Here is a 15,118-nt window from a genome sequence, read left to right as displayed (position 1 = left end):
AAAAACAATTTTCCTTCTCACTACTGTCATCCCTTATATTCCTCGTCATGCCCCTTATAGATGCTCGTAAGCCCCAGTCTTAACTGGAATTGGGATGCAGAGTTTCCAGCATGTGTGTTTGCACACCATCCATCATGTTACTCATTCCAACAACAATTCCCCTCACTTCACGTGCCCTGCGATCACATGCAGCACAGTATTTAATGATGTGCTAAAAATCATTTTACCTCCCAAGTGAGGAATTGCTATGGAATCCCCATCTTAACTTACACAGATGTTGTTTGTTTATCAATCATCAGACTACATCACATGTCACAGATATGTCACAAACGTCTGTAAGAGATGGACTGCCATGACATTTAATACAGACATTCATGGGCCTCAGAGGTTGAATGCTAATGACTTTGGTGTTTCACCTTACCTGTATCACAAGCTGTTATATTTTTTGCTTAATAGTTAAATGTTTAGGTAACAATTGCACAAATTGCAATTTACAGTTGTGCCGATATCAGTGGTGCCCAGAGGATGTTTCCTAATGAATCAGATTATGCTCTGACTTTCCATCACCACAAATGGTTCAAAGTCATCACTTAAAGGAGACATATTATGTTCATATTCATATATATAATTTTAATCTTGTTTATTACTTGAAAAGGTTTATATGCCTTAATGTTCAGTAAAGACATTGGTTTCTTCATACTGTCCATTCCTTCAGCTCCTCTTTCCAACCTCTGTCTGAAACGCTTGGATTTAGCTACTGTCTCTTTAAGCCCCCAAACTAGCCAAGAAAAGTCAAAATAAAGAAAAAGTCTTTTATCAGTCTAACTGCGTCTCGTCCTTGCATTTGAACCTTCCCCATCAACGCTGTGTGAACATCCAAAGTGAGCCTGGTTAGTTGTGGTATTATGCACATGCATATTTGTATGTGCATATACATGCATGCCAGCGAGCACAGACAATCATACAAAACCATCAAGTCATACTTTACATGCAGACATCGAGATACTGTCCTAAGTATGTGAACAGTTGTTAAGTCTTAGCACATCAGGATCAATGACGGAGGCAAACCCCTTGGTTTGAAGTGCTGCTGAATGAGAGAAATCGGAATGTTTTAAAGAAGACAAGCTGGAATTGGGAAAACTCCGGGGGAGTCAGGAATGACCATCCAGAGAAGAAGGGGAAGCTGTGCCAGATTCTCAAGACTACACAATGACTCATAGGTCAAGGCTCCCCTGCCTGTAAACAGGATCTTTCTCGTAATTTGAGTGCTGAATCACATGTTACACTCTGTTCTGCTTTTGTGTTATCTCCATCACCTTGACTGAAGTAGTCTCCCAGGGAATATGGGAGAGAAGCACATAGAGTCAGAAATAAACAAAGGGATAGTAAACTTATCAGTGGAGTCAGGAGAGAGGGAGTGCGTGTGAACAATTGTAGAATATCCCCAAGTGTGATGATAAAGCTGGGGCCAATCAGATGATTGTGATCATTGCGATGACTCCTCACTGTTATCTGGTTTTCAAGAGAGGAAACTCTCGCAGGGCTGGGAAGTGTTGTGAAAGTGGTTTTGCATGTCAGGGTCATGGTTAGGGTGTCAGTGCTGCTCTGGTTTATCTCTTGATCAGGATACAAGATGACCAAAGAACTGGACTGAATCTCTTGACTTTTCTCTACAGTCTCATGGTAAGACAACATGCAGTAAAAGAGATGATGCAGACATTCGCATGAATCAAGGGAAGGCTTTTGCTGGCTTTTTGGTTAAATCTGATGCTATTTAGCTCCATTTTTTTCTTTTTTCTCTCTTCCTTTCCTTCAATGAGGTCATGACCCCTGAGGAGACATCCACTAGGTTTGCCTTTTAACTCACACTCATGCCGCCCAATAAGCATAATGCATTCTTCACATTCTGGAAAGACAGTGTCAAGGCTATTAAAACCTTAAAATGAAAGGTGTTATGTGTGAGAGTGTTGCAGCTGGGGAGGCCATATTACAGCATGTCACATGCAGTGGTCAGGCATCCATGAACCAAACTGTGCATTCATCTTGACTCCTCTGATAAATACCTTCAGTTGACCATAGATCTATAGTGTCAGTTTAACAACTCCTGGAACCAGACGACAGTGGAAACAGTATGGTATGGACAGCAAACTCCAAAAATATTTCCTATTTTGCCATACAGTAATCTCCCTAACCCTACACACAAAGGGGAGAACAGATTTAAAAAGGGAGGGTGTTTGGTTTACTGAAGGGCAGAACCTCGAGAAAGCAAAATAAAGCGGTTTGAGGAGAACTTTAAATGGTGCTGGGAAAAAAAGGAACTGAGCAGAAAAGAACCTGATAAAAAAGAGATCAGTGGAAAGTGGTGAGAAAGTGAGATTCTTAGTAGAGCAGAGAGCTCTAATCTTTTGCTCTCCCGAGGGCATTTTTGGAAGCCTCCCTCATCAGTCTGGGGAGGACTCATTTGTCCCTCTGTCCCTCTATCCCTCCCTCCCTCCCTCCCGCCTCCTTTCTCCCCGTGCCTCAGTTTGCTGCAGTAGAGTGTAACTGCAGCCACGCGATGACTACAGTTTGAGGAGTGAGTGAGGTAAAGGGAGACGGAGGAGTGGAGAGACTGAGACACACCTCACACATTGGAGATTGGTTTGGTTCACTGTGCAGCCCTCAAAGGTGAGGTGAGAATGTCTTATCCGTTTGTGAGCTTTCCCTGCGCACAAACGTGTGTGCGCAGGGGAGCATTTGTGTACACATATATATTTGTGTGTACATGTAAACAACTCTGTAGCTGAGTGTGACCATAACTAAGGTTGAATTAGAGAATTGAACAAGCACCTGCATGCATTGGATCTGTTTGAGCAGAGAGTTTTCTTTGAATCTACCCCAATGAAGGCTGCTATTCATGTTTTGTTGTGTAAGCCGTTGTGCACTCATGTCAGTGATCAAACTTTGAAGCGCATGTGACAGGTTTGCTTTTACAAGATGACAGATTGGTGTGTGTGTGTGTGTGTGTGTGTGTATGTAGGAATCCCCCTGCAAAGCAGAGAGAATAGACACATTGTGAAAGTCTGTGCCTATGCACTGTATATATATCCACGTTTGTAACCCTGCATACCGGTAAAGCCACGCATGTGGGGTATTGTCATCTGTTTTTTTCATGAGCAGCAAGGAATTGTTTAGCTTTGTCAGCAGTGGACACCTAGTGAAGGAAGGACAGACTGTTGGAGAGCTAGCACCTCATCTGGCCACAATATGTTCCGCCTGCACATTTTGTTGTCACGTTTGAAATTGCTGGATTTCTTTCTGTAAAAGACTTGTATTTGCAACAGACGTCAGAAATTATGACTGTGATGAGAAGCAGAAAACATCTGAGGCAGATTGACGTAGGATCGTCTCTGCAGCATCTGCAAGCATGCATGCATGCACCATGATATACTGTCCAATGCAAAGAAGGAGCTGCTGTGGTCGTATTGTTTTGCCCATACCTGTATGCTCCTACATGCAGATTTCTGTGACAGCTAAGCACCTCCAAGGTATGGAGGAGAAAGCAAAGGGTGGGGCTCAGGTAGAGCAGATACAGAGGTCATTGTGGAATGTTTGAGATTCCTCTGGGAGTCCTCGCAGTGAATATACGTTGCCCCTAACTTGCATGCCCCCCAACTTCTGTTTTCTCGCCTCCCACCAGCTACCCCACTCCCCCTCCCTTCCCTCCCTATACACCCACGTTATCCTCTCTGCCCTGCGAGTGGAACCTGCTCAGTCATGCCAGTCTGCCTCCTTGTGCCAGCGTAACTACCACTGTCTTTCAAAAGATGGAAAATCGTCCTCAGCACTGCCAGGTGTGGCATTCCCCCCTGTGAGTGTAACGCTGTATTTTACCTGGTGTGCCATCAGCATGTCTGAGTGAAGGAGACAACAGTATTTGCGTGAGATCTGGCCTGCTTCTGATCTTGAATCAGCGATGAACAACACATATTCAGCAGCTGCCAGTATTTAGATCTTTTTCTTGGGACGTGTGTATATTACATATACTTTCTATGAGTGTTTGAGAGAGTTAGGTTTGATTCCTATGTTCCTCTCCCAAAATGGGACGTGTAGGTGTGTGCGTGTGTGTGAGAGTGCATGACCGATTGAGCACCAGCAAGACTATAAACCTTGTTGTTTCATCTGGAGCAATCGCAAGGACATAAATAAAAAGTTCCACGTACCTTTCAGACTGTACAAGACAGATTCTCATGTCTCTTGTTTTAATATTTTTGGAATGCCAAATTCCATAAATATAAAAAGCCCCTAGCTTTTTATATCCCATTCATGCACTACTTCGACTGACATCGATCCATGCATGGGATATAAGAATGACAGTGGGAGAACAATTCCAACATCTAAGAACTGAATTATGACAAATTGCCATATTTGTCCATAAGTCAGCAATCTGAATCATGTGCTCATGGGACTAACCAGCTATGTTTTTTATAGGTGAACTGATTGATTTATGAGAATGGAGACGGCATTGAGGTCAGGAATCCAGGTGTACAATGCGAATTGAAGGTGACAGACAAATATTTCACTGAGAACAATCGAATGGAAGGGGGAGGTTTGATATAAAGTTGCTGTGCACTTGAGATTTTGGCTGAGAGAAAGAGAAAGCTGAAAGCTGTCATTGATAGCATGGGGAGTTAAACCTCAGGCAGCTAGCGAAATGACAGGGACAAATTTAAAGAGAAGGGGTGTGTCAGAAGTGAGAGTGTCTGTCCAGCTGTGTGAAAGCAGTGTTGGCTGGTACATACAGTAGATCTCTTCCACGGCCCAGGAATTGCTGCCAGAAAGAAAACCATATCAGCACTGTAGACCTTTTACTTCATGTTAACTCTCCTCTTCCCGCTCCTGCTCCTTCCCATTTATCCCATATTCCCTTGTCCCTGCCTTATGGCCTCGGTGGGTCTGGTCTGGCAGTGGTATGGATTTCATCCGTGAATTACAGCCTCTGAAGCTGGCTGTTTTTCGGAATCACTTTCCTTTCCTATTTTTGCCTCTTTTTCTCTCTGAGGTCTCTTGTCATGCTGCATGGTACCATATGCCTTTCAATTTTTGCCTTTCAATTTTTTCTCTCTCTGAACTTCACTGAATATCACAGCTCAATGAATGACTCATTGCATTATCTTATGAGCTCACTGTTCCCCATACACTGTAGCAGTCACCATGCCAAGCTTTTGTCAGACCGCCAAATGAAATTTGATGTGTTTTTAATTTGAAAGGCCACAAAATACCTTCCGAGCATAGAGCATGTAGAGATGTATGCACAGAGCAAAATACACAGCGCATTCACATGTGTAGGAAAAGCCAACACTTGCAGGCCCTCACTTGTTCTTTGGCATTAATCAATGCATGCAAACAATAGGATACCTCAATATCTCTTCTGGGATTAAATTGTCAAACATTGAATAAAGCCCTCAACTAAAAATGAAGTGACATGCAAAGATATATTGAATGTGGTCCTCGAAGATTCCGATGGAGGATTATGTCTGTGCTGTCAAAATGTAGTAATAAGGTCATGGCCATTGGATCGCTCAAAAAAGTGCATGCCCCCTGGCATGGGAAGGAACCAAGAAACATATTCATCAAATTCTAGGCTTGCAAGTACTTGCCTATTAGTTTTTTCAGTATAGAATATCTGAAACTTGCCAGGTGCCACATTGCAGGTTGGCACAGCTTTTAACAATGTGCATTATGTCATACACAGTATTCCATTGCTGTAAAATATCAGCAGACGAATGCGGTTGCAGATAGCTCAGACTTAACACCCTATGTTTAAAGCTGTGTGTAAGCAATTGGCCTACAATAACAGTCCAAGTGTGTGGTGGGGCCAGGGATAAACAGCTGGCGGCAATTTAGCCTACTGGATGTAAAGCTCTGGGCACTTGGTTGTGTGTTTGCTGTGGCATCTTAATCTCCAACTTAGATGTCGGAGGACACTCAGCCATTGGATGTTCGGCTACTGTTTTCCTTCACTGATGAACCGGTCGGCTGACCAAAGGAAAATAAGGAACAAATGGGATCAGAGCCCACAGACATAGCTGAAGTACAGCCGAATTATCGTCTCACATAGACCTGGCTCAGCATTTCCTCCCACATTAGTGTTTCCTCTGAGCAGAGCAAAGGATGTTCACCCATTTACTTGGGTTCTGTTCTTGCTGCCTGAATCCATTCAACAAGTAATTTATATCAACTGTTTACACCCTCATAACACTGCTATTAAAGCCATCCCCATCTTTTATCAATTGACATGTCATTATATAGAGTTATAGTTTGATAACTTATGTGAAAGATGATGATTTTACAGTATGCAAGGCTTGAGTTTTTCCCCGCTTTCCTCTCGGTTCTTACTCCGCTTGTCATAAATCTGAAACAGTAATCTTTGTTAGGAGTTGTTCAAAGTGTCATTGCGTGGGTTTAGAGTATAGATCACTGGTGATACGATTTTACGGGATGGTCGGTTACATTCTCTCCTGTTATGTTCTGGTTACTTCACGTGGTGAGGAATGATTTAAAACTGTTATGTCACAGATGTGTAATGGGTGAAATAAAGTTCTCAGAAAGAAAAATGCCTCTCTCACGTGCATGTGAGTTGAAAGCATAAATAATAATTTATTGTTTTTCTCACATTTTTATTGATAATGTAGTTTCAGGGGCATTGATTGCTGTATCCATTTTTGGCAAATGGATACAGCGATTGAATGCATAAGCAATATATGCTGTGTATATAAATATGATTTATTTTGAATGTTAGAAAAATGTTTTAGAAAAATGGATGCAGCTTTGCTTTTTGGCCTGAGGCCCCAGACCATCAATTGACGGCATATAACACATTTTAGCACTTTCTCCGAGAACTTATGAGAGAACTTTGGGCAGGGGCGTAGAGATAATGATCTCCTGACAACTGCCACAACCTTTAGCTCAGTTTGAAGGCACATAACTAACTTAATGAAACAAAATTCTTGCCTGAGGCTTTTTAGCCATTTCACCTATAGTGTGAGTCAACACACACCAGGAGTAAAGCACACCCACATAGTTACAGACACCCAGTCACATACTGTTCTTATGCACAAACAGGCACATGCATGCAATGGAATCCCCACATTAGGTGCCCACTACAAGACAGAACTGTTTCTCAGTACAAGTCCTCCAACTCGTATGACAAGCTCGTTTGTATGTGGTAAAAACAGCCAACGTCGACCGTTAACTTAAAATAGCGCAACTACCGATGACGGGCTGTACGCCACAGATAATTTTTTGCCTCAGAGCACCGTGGGCTTTAAATGCATGGTTAATGAACTTTTAAACGTAAGGGTGATGGTTAGGATGCCATGGCGAGGAATCCGCATGATTACTTTGCAGAATATAAGGAAATCCATTTAAATTCGCAATCTTGACGGACTAACCAGGCCCACCACTGACCTCTAGCGGCTGTGTACCTAACTACCGCTAGAGGTCTGGGGTCTTTAAAAGCGACCACATACATCGTAACACGCTGTTTCAAAACACGTCATACGTTCGTCGTATGAATAGGAGGGCTGGCTCGTTTCTCACGGTGTTTCAGAAATTTTCTCATGGCACATATGTGAGCCGTCCCGCTGCGAGAACATCAGCTCCTCGCTGGTCACATCTTTTCTTTTTGGAACATGATTTGTGACTCAATACCTTTTCACTTTGACCCCTGAAGTGTTCGCAGTGTATATGTCACATGTGGTCCTTATTGAATGGGGCAGGTGCAGCTCGGGGGGGTACAGCAGGCTTGTCTGTCTGAGCCTTGGCTTGTGCTGTCCACACAGCCACTTATCTCCCTTGCCCGAGGGATAATATTAATTTCCCAATTAATATTCTCACTTTTTGTTAGGTCAGCTGATCTTTTTGGCTCAGGTGAGGAAAGATGTCTTCCAAGCAGTAAAGTTATACAGTGAAGGATGCGAAGAAAGAAAAATCCTTTTTTTTAAGGATCATGACACATAGAATCACTTCGTTCTTCTCTCCTTCTTTCTAAAAGAGAAACACCTAAAGAGGGCAGTCAGTGGTTTGCACAAACGTTCCCATCTCTAAGAAGTTATATGACTTAAGTTTCCTTCCGTGTGTGTAAGGGCACTAGTGTTAATGTGTGGGTGTGTGCATGTGTGGATTTGTGGTTGCACGGCTGCGTCCTTGTGTCTGTGTGTCTGTGCGTGTATACATGTGTTTGTCACAATAGTAAAAGTACTCCACTCCTTGTGGTTGCAGCTCTGTGGTCTCATGGACTAGATGAACTCAAACCATGCACGGGCGCGGGCACGCGCGTACACACACACACACACACACACACACACACTCACACACACTCTCAGGACTCGGAACACCTCGAGGTGACTCCCCATGGCACGGTGCCCAGTGTGTCACAAAACCACACAGTTGTACATTCCCAGACTCCGGGAGTGGGATTAGATTAGCAGAGTGGAGCGTTTGCATGGCAATAGCTGTGTTTGTCTGAATGTATGTTTATTTGTGTCTGCACATAAACGTGGCCTATGAGACACTTGCCAGCTCAAGGTGTGTGGGAAGGAACACTGAAGTGGCTGCACTTTTATTGGATTATATGAAGTCTCCCCAGTGAGCTCCTGTAGGCCATTATTTTATGGTGGCATAAATGGCTCTGTCTGCCACATGCCCATTTAAGTTTGTGTATAATTTGATGTCTTTAGATTTAATGGTTTCTTTGAATGGCAGACAAGTCATGCTGCCACCCCTGTGACAAAATAGCATTTACCTTTGATTAAATGTAAGAGCACTGATAAATAATGACACCGTGGATAGATTGTTTGATTGCTTAGTAGTTTTTCCACTCTAAACTCACACCTGTTCTCTGCTGGACCAGCTTCATGTCTCCTCTACTGTATGATATGCCTGGCTGCCAGATTTTTAGGCTTTGGCTTCTCATGTGAAGGCTAAATCAGAGTCAGCGGGTTCACTTTGTTCTTCAGGACCATCATACCTCATGTGAATTTAATAAAAGCGCAAAACCTATGGAGTGTCATCACAGACGTCACTGCTATGCACCAATTTGTCCCAGTCAACTGCAGCTACGTCGAGGCTTTAGATTTAGAAATTATACCGCAGTTGCTTCCAGTGACATTGTAATTACTGCCATTTTGTCTGTGGCCGACAGTGATTGTAGTAAAAGCTGGTGTCTCCATTTTAGCAACAATAGCGACAGTGCAACTTGAAAGCAGCATATTAATCCATACTTGGTGAAAATGACCATAAAGATGTCCAAAGGTGAAGGTGAATCCTTACAGGAGTGCTTTCAATACTTTATCGACTTTGTGAAGCTTACCAAAGCCATAACCAAAGAAGGATTTTGAGTGGAATGTCACTTTAAGCACATCGTAGAAAAAGATTGACTAGCTATAAGGTTTGGGCATCTATTCTTATATGGGTTGAGCAGAGACAGGTTTGAGTGTGTATTAAATTGCTGTTGAATGGATAATGTGCAGGGTGGTAAGAGGGGATGAATTTGGTGTTGATAACCCAACATGTGACTGCAAGTCTCTACTCACTACAGCAGGTGCTGACTAACTACAACTGACCAAGTGAGTGTTTGATTCCAGCTCAAGTGAATTCAAGTTCGATGTGACACCGAACGAATGGTGGCAGACACGGCCGAGGAAAAGATCAGCAGATAGGGACACTGAGATTGAGTGAAGCAGTGATGTGACGAGGGAAAAGGAGAGAGGAGCAGGATGCCACCATCTGTTAGCCACATGCACGCCCCACAGCAGTCACATAAATCTCAGCGATGCTCAGCAATGCAAGGCCGCATTCCAACAGGCTATCGTCCACTGGCTGGCTACATTCTTACGAATGTGCAGATCATGCATCATACGAGCCTAGGTCATATATTAAGCGCATACACTGTAGCAGACGGGTTACGTTTGAAACACAATGGTTGGATCCGGACACTGGACTAATCTGGGAGAAGTATGAGAAGTGTATTCCCCAGGGGGTAATTGTGATAGTGATGGGTTGCTGCAAATCGAATCAACAACTTGCCAGCATGTAGAGAATTAAGAAGACTTGGTAGAACAGTTACACAATCATTTTGAATGTGCTGCTGCCACAGTAGAAGTGTGAATTATAGCCTCAAACTATTGGCTAGAAATCTGTAGGAAAAGTTCTGCAGCAAGGCAATGGTTGATTTAAAAATTGTTTATAAAGGCAAAGTTCTTCTGTTCTTCTGGTGTGGTCCCTTGGCCCTACACTACACAAGGAACAGTGGATGTGCAAATACACAGGGCACAGACAGGCATTCACCCCGCATACACACACACACGCAGTTACAGGTCACCAGGGTTAAAGTAAAGCTCAAGCGGGAAAATGTGTTGGGTGTTCCTGTCCTCTACAGATGGGCTGGGGGTTTGCAACAGGGATTCTTCCCACAAGCGTTTGTGTTTTTTGACAGTTGCTGTAATGCTGGGGTCCATTCTGGTGAGTGGAGACTACGATGGCAGCTTTCATGTAAGTGTCACGTCCCATGGCTCTACAGTCCATTGCAATGTGCGTCAGTATCACAGGTTATCAACGCCCCATAGAAATGGGCCTTGTGTTTGCTGTGTTGATACATGAGATTAAAATGAATGATTAAGGTCAATAGTATCAAATTGGTGACCATTTTAGCCAAATGGGAAGTAAATCTAAAATATGGCGCTCATCAGTCTATTGTTGGCTTGAAAGTTAAAAACAGTACCCCATTTTAATTAGTATGCTTCAAGGCGCAGTGTGTACAGTACTAGTCTCTAGTCTCTGCACTCCTGCTACCCACAGCGAAGGCAACAAAATGAGAGGCAAGGATGCAAATACAAGTGTTCATGGCGACATCGTCAAAGCAGTTGCACAAAGCGAAATGTGGCTTTATACGCTTACACAACACAAAGTCAGGCCAAGCCAACGAACACCACATAGCCCGTCTATAAAATATGTTTGAAACCTACAGACCAGGGAACCAACGTGTCCAACTTAGCAAAGCACTGACCATATGGAGGGGCCCCTTCAAATGGTGTTGTAAAACAAGTAGGTTTCTACATTATTTTGCCCTTTGTTAATGTCTATGATATTTTCTTGTCGTGCTGTCCTCCTTTTACAAACTACATCGCTGTGGAAATAATTCATTTGGAGGAGCCAAGAGGGTTATCGTCTTTTAGTTGTAATGTAATGAGGCATTTTACTCTGTGAAATTTCTTACATATGTGGTACTTGTCTTGACCTTTTTTTACCCACATAAAATTGTCTAAGATCTATAGAATGTGAAAGTAACAAGGTCACGCATATAAAAAAAAAATCACATTTTCCATCTTTCAGATACAGACACATATTTTTGGCTTTTTTGGTCTTATTTCATGGAACTTTTGATCAATTGAAATCATTGCTGGTGAAGAAATGATATAATAACATAGCGGCCAGAGATGAGTCACCACTAATTTCACGTTTCCTTTCAAACCCGCTGTTCAATTGTACCGTTCAAGCACTGCGGGTGAACAGAGCCCAACCAATGAGAAAGTCCAGTCATGACATCACAGTCATGCAGTGTGGCAGATGGATGAGAATGATCCAGAGAAAACATCAGAAACAGAGCAACAGAAGCAAGAGTTAAACTCTTCTTTCATTATTGGCAGCAGTGATCAGCAGAAGTGGTTCAAGGGTGGAATTCAGCCAGAGGTCTTTCTCACGAGGCAGGAACACAGTGACACTCTACGGCTACTTTAAGTTGAGGAAAGCAAAAGAATAATCACCACCTCACAGAGGGCCATTGGTGTACGTCCATCATCAGTCCCTCATCAGTCCCTCATCAGCATGCTTATTCCATGAGGCTACAAGAAGCAGAGCCAAAGTGGCCGCTTGCCTTGCCCTGTGTAAATGAAGTAACGTCCTCCAGAATATAATTGAAGATGGGGAACTCAGCACAGGGACTATGGATCTGACGTATTGTTCCAATAACTCTTGGGAGACAGTTGATTAATCTCCAATTTTCCACTCGCATTAACAAAATGGTCAGCTGATGAAAGCTTTGGCCTGTGAGGTTACTGTCCGTCCAGCTGGTGTTGCTCCAGCAGGCCAGCCAGCTGCCCAGATGCCAATTAATCCATGGTTTTAGCCCCTTCCTGCTGACTCTAATCTGGTTCACCATTATCAGAACACATATCAGAAATACTGTAGCTAGATGGGTCTCTCCGAAATCCGGAAAGATTTATAGTGCTGTGTATCATCGAGATGGGCTGCTCATGCAGCCAGTCACATGCTCAGTCAGCAGCTGCAGGACAGCTGCGACTTCCTGAATCCCCAAATACTGATACTGTTGTCAACACCGGCTAATCCTCCTGATATAATACATTGGAGTTACATTAAGTTCTTGAGAAACCAATTTTTATGATCAGAGATGTTACTTTGAAAATTAAAAGTGCTCAAGGTTGTACGGAGCATCTACCACTGTACTCCACAGCTGGTTGAATCTTTTCCAGGTATGCAGGAATGAGCGTTCAGAGCGTCTGCCTAGTAGCAATGTCGGGTCCTGAGGGGTTTATTTAACTTGTTTGACATCAATTGGTGAGATAAAAATGATGAATGGAGGAACGAATAGTTCATAAATCTATCCAATGTACATTACATGAGATTAACCAGGGAGGGAGGGAAGGAACGGACACCCGCCTTATCAAATTAGCTGTTCAATAACACTAGATCAATGACCAAACTGAATTTAACGAGAGAAACACTATTGTCATACAGATACTTGCTGTCCTGTGTTTCTGCCTCCCAACGCATGAAGTTTGTTCATCTTGCCTCGCTGACTTTCTTTTTCTCTCTTCTACTTCTTCCTTTCATCCTCAGCCAGACGTTTTTGGACATGTAAAATGTAAAAAAAATGCAGGAAGGAGAAGAAGAAAGAAAGGACAGTTCTAAAGGAATATGGCTCGTATTAATCTGGAAATATTGCTTTACCTCATCTGAACTAAATTAGTGGCCTGAACTCGGTGTCCTCAGAGAGCAGGCAGAGCGCCACCGGCAGCCCAGATGGGCAAGGAGTGGTCGGCAGATCTGTCACCGTGACCATGGTGAGCACATGAACCCCTGGTCTGTCGAGCTGTGAAGCTGTCCTTTTATACGGTGGATCAAAAGTCTTTCTTTGTTATCGTTGAGCTCAGAGCACAGGAGTTTTGACTCTCACTCTCTCTTAGTCCCATTTCCTGTTGTAAACTTTGTGCAAGTGTGAAAGGACCAAAATACCTTCTGAAGAGACGTGAAGACGATACAAGATGATCTGTTATTATATCCTTTTTAGTTTATGACAGCATTTGAGACATTTTTTGCAAGATTTAAGGACTCAGTCAAACGTGTGCCTTGTTGTTGAATGAGATCAAAGTGTGCTTTGCTGGAGGCCATGGAATCTATAGATAGATGAGGTGAGCTAGCTGATGGTGTGACTAAAGCTTGCCAAGGCTTGTGGTTTCCACTGGTAAGGAGTGGAGGCAGGCACAAGTGACTTCGGCATCTCTAACTGCTACTCTGAGGAATTTATAGGTGTGATTGCACACACTACAAGCAAACACTGGCCCATCTACTCTCTCTCACCCATAACTAGGCAGAACTGACACACAAAAATCTATATATCTTACAGACAAGAGCCTCAAGAGAGACAAGAGATAGATGTGTCTATTACATAATATCAATGGCCAGTGGCTACGAGTCGAGCAGTACTGGTTGCTATGATGGCTAATAACTCCAGCTGTCAGGATGATAGCCACTATGTTATTATTGGGAGGGTTTAGCCGTGAGAATGCTTACATGACACTCTCGCATCAGATCAAAGGCTTCGTTGCATCACTTTCCTGTCCTCAGTTATGTCAAAGTGCTTGCACCCAGATGCATAGAGGCTTGCGTGAGCCAGTCAGAGGGAAGGGGTCAGTGACGGAGGCGGATCGGGCTGTTTTTGTTCTTGATTGGACTCCAGTTTTCACCTTTGAAAATTTTACAAGACAGGAAAGCTGTGATTTATCCCCAAAGATGATCTCCCATGAAAGAAATCATAAATTACCGCGCAGATGCCCCTGACAACAGTCTCTAACTGAAACCAGAAGGAATGTTACAACAGGTATGAGTGACAACAGTCGGCTCAACTGCCTTGGTGCTTCAGTTACAACTACTAAGCATATACAATACAAAGCTCACTGTACGTCTGCACTTACATATAACAATAACGGGAAACCAGATAAATAAAGGCAAAACACACAATCATAATATCTAAATTGAAAAACACAATCAAGATCTGAAAAACAAGTGCATAGATTGTCTGTGCAAGCAGCTTATTACAACCCATGGCTACGTTGTAATGTGAAGCGACCTCTAATTATGACGGGAGAAAAGGAGGAAATGGGGTGATGTAGTGCATAGGTCCGTCAAAGTCCTGCCTGTGGTAGGCCTATTAATCCACCATGACATCCCACCAGTGCAAACTTCATGCAGAACAACCGCCACCTATTTATTATTGTAACCATGACGACAACGGTCCTCTGATTTTAACCCATAACACAATCTCTTCTTTACCCGTACTGCTTACTTTTTGTCCCTGAAGCAAACTCAACTCTGACTGTTCCACTAAATAAATCGTGTGTGTTACCATGACAATGAAGATTCTGTTCTGAAGCAGCTGGTACGACAAAGGTCGGACATACCTGCTGCGGGTGAGCTCCAAGAATCTCAGCTGTCTTTAGATGGTTCCACATGCCTTTAAAAATTTAGTATAGTGTACATATGTTTTTTTATCATATCTAAGGAGTGTCAGTGTTGATCTGTTGAGGAATTAAGGATTGGGTAGGATTTGCACAGATTTAATCAAAACAGTTGCTGGAACGTGACAAACTTACATCACATAGGCTGTATTTCCAGAGTTGGAATGCTGTCAACCTGAGAAATGAAAAATTGCCATATCCTGACAAGTTATCATGAAGATGCCATTGATATAATATTGTTTTCTTATTTTATTTGACTTTTAACTACACCTACCTGCACAAGCTCAACCTCCACAACCATCACATGAACTCTGTCAGGTCTG

The 15,118-nt window shown here is 43.0% G+C and overlaps 1 protein-coding gene across 1 annotated transcript in view; it reads left to right on the top strand.

Moving 5' to 3' along the window:
• Positions 1-2,540: 2,540 nt before the first annotated feature.
• LOC124849321 (zinc finger protein 469) overlaps positions 2,541-15,118 on the top strand; it is a 61,344-nt gene continuing 48,766 nt past the window's right edge. Inside the window, exon 1 of the mRNA XM_035642961.2 lies at positions 2,541-2,667. The gene's annotated coding sequence lies outside the window, so the exon portion shown is untranslated. The remainder of the gene's footprint in view (positions 2,668-15,118) is intronic.

The sequence above is a fragment of the Scophthalmus maximus genome, chromosome 7 (genome assembly GCF_022379125.1).
Source record: "Scophthalmus maximus strain ysfricsl-2021 chromosome 7, ASM2237912v1, whole genome shotgun sequence".
Classification (NCBI taxonomy): Eukaryota; Metazoa; Chordata; class Actinopteri; order Pleuronectiformes; family Scophthalmidae; genus Scophthalmus; species Scophthalmus maximus.
This window is presented reverse-complemented; position numbering and strand designations above follow the sequence as displayed.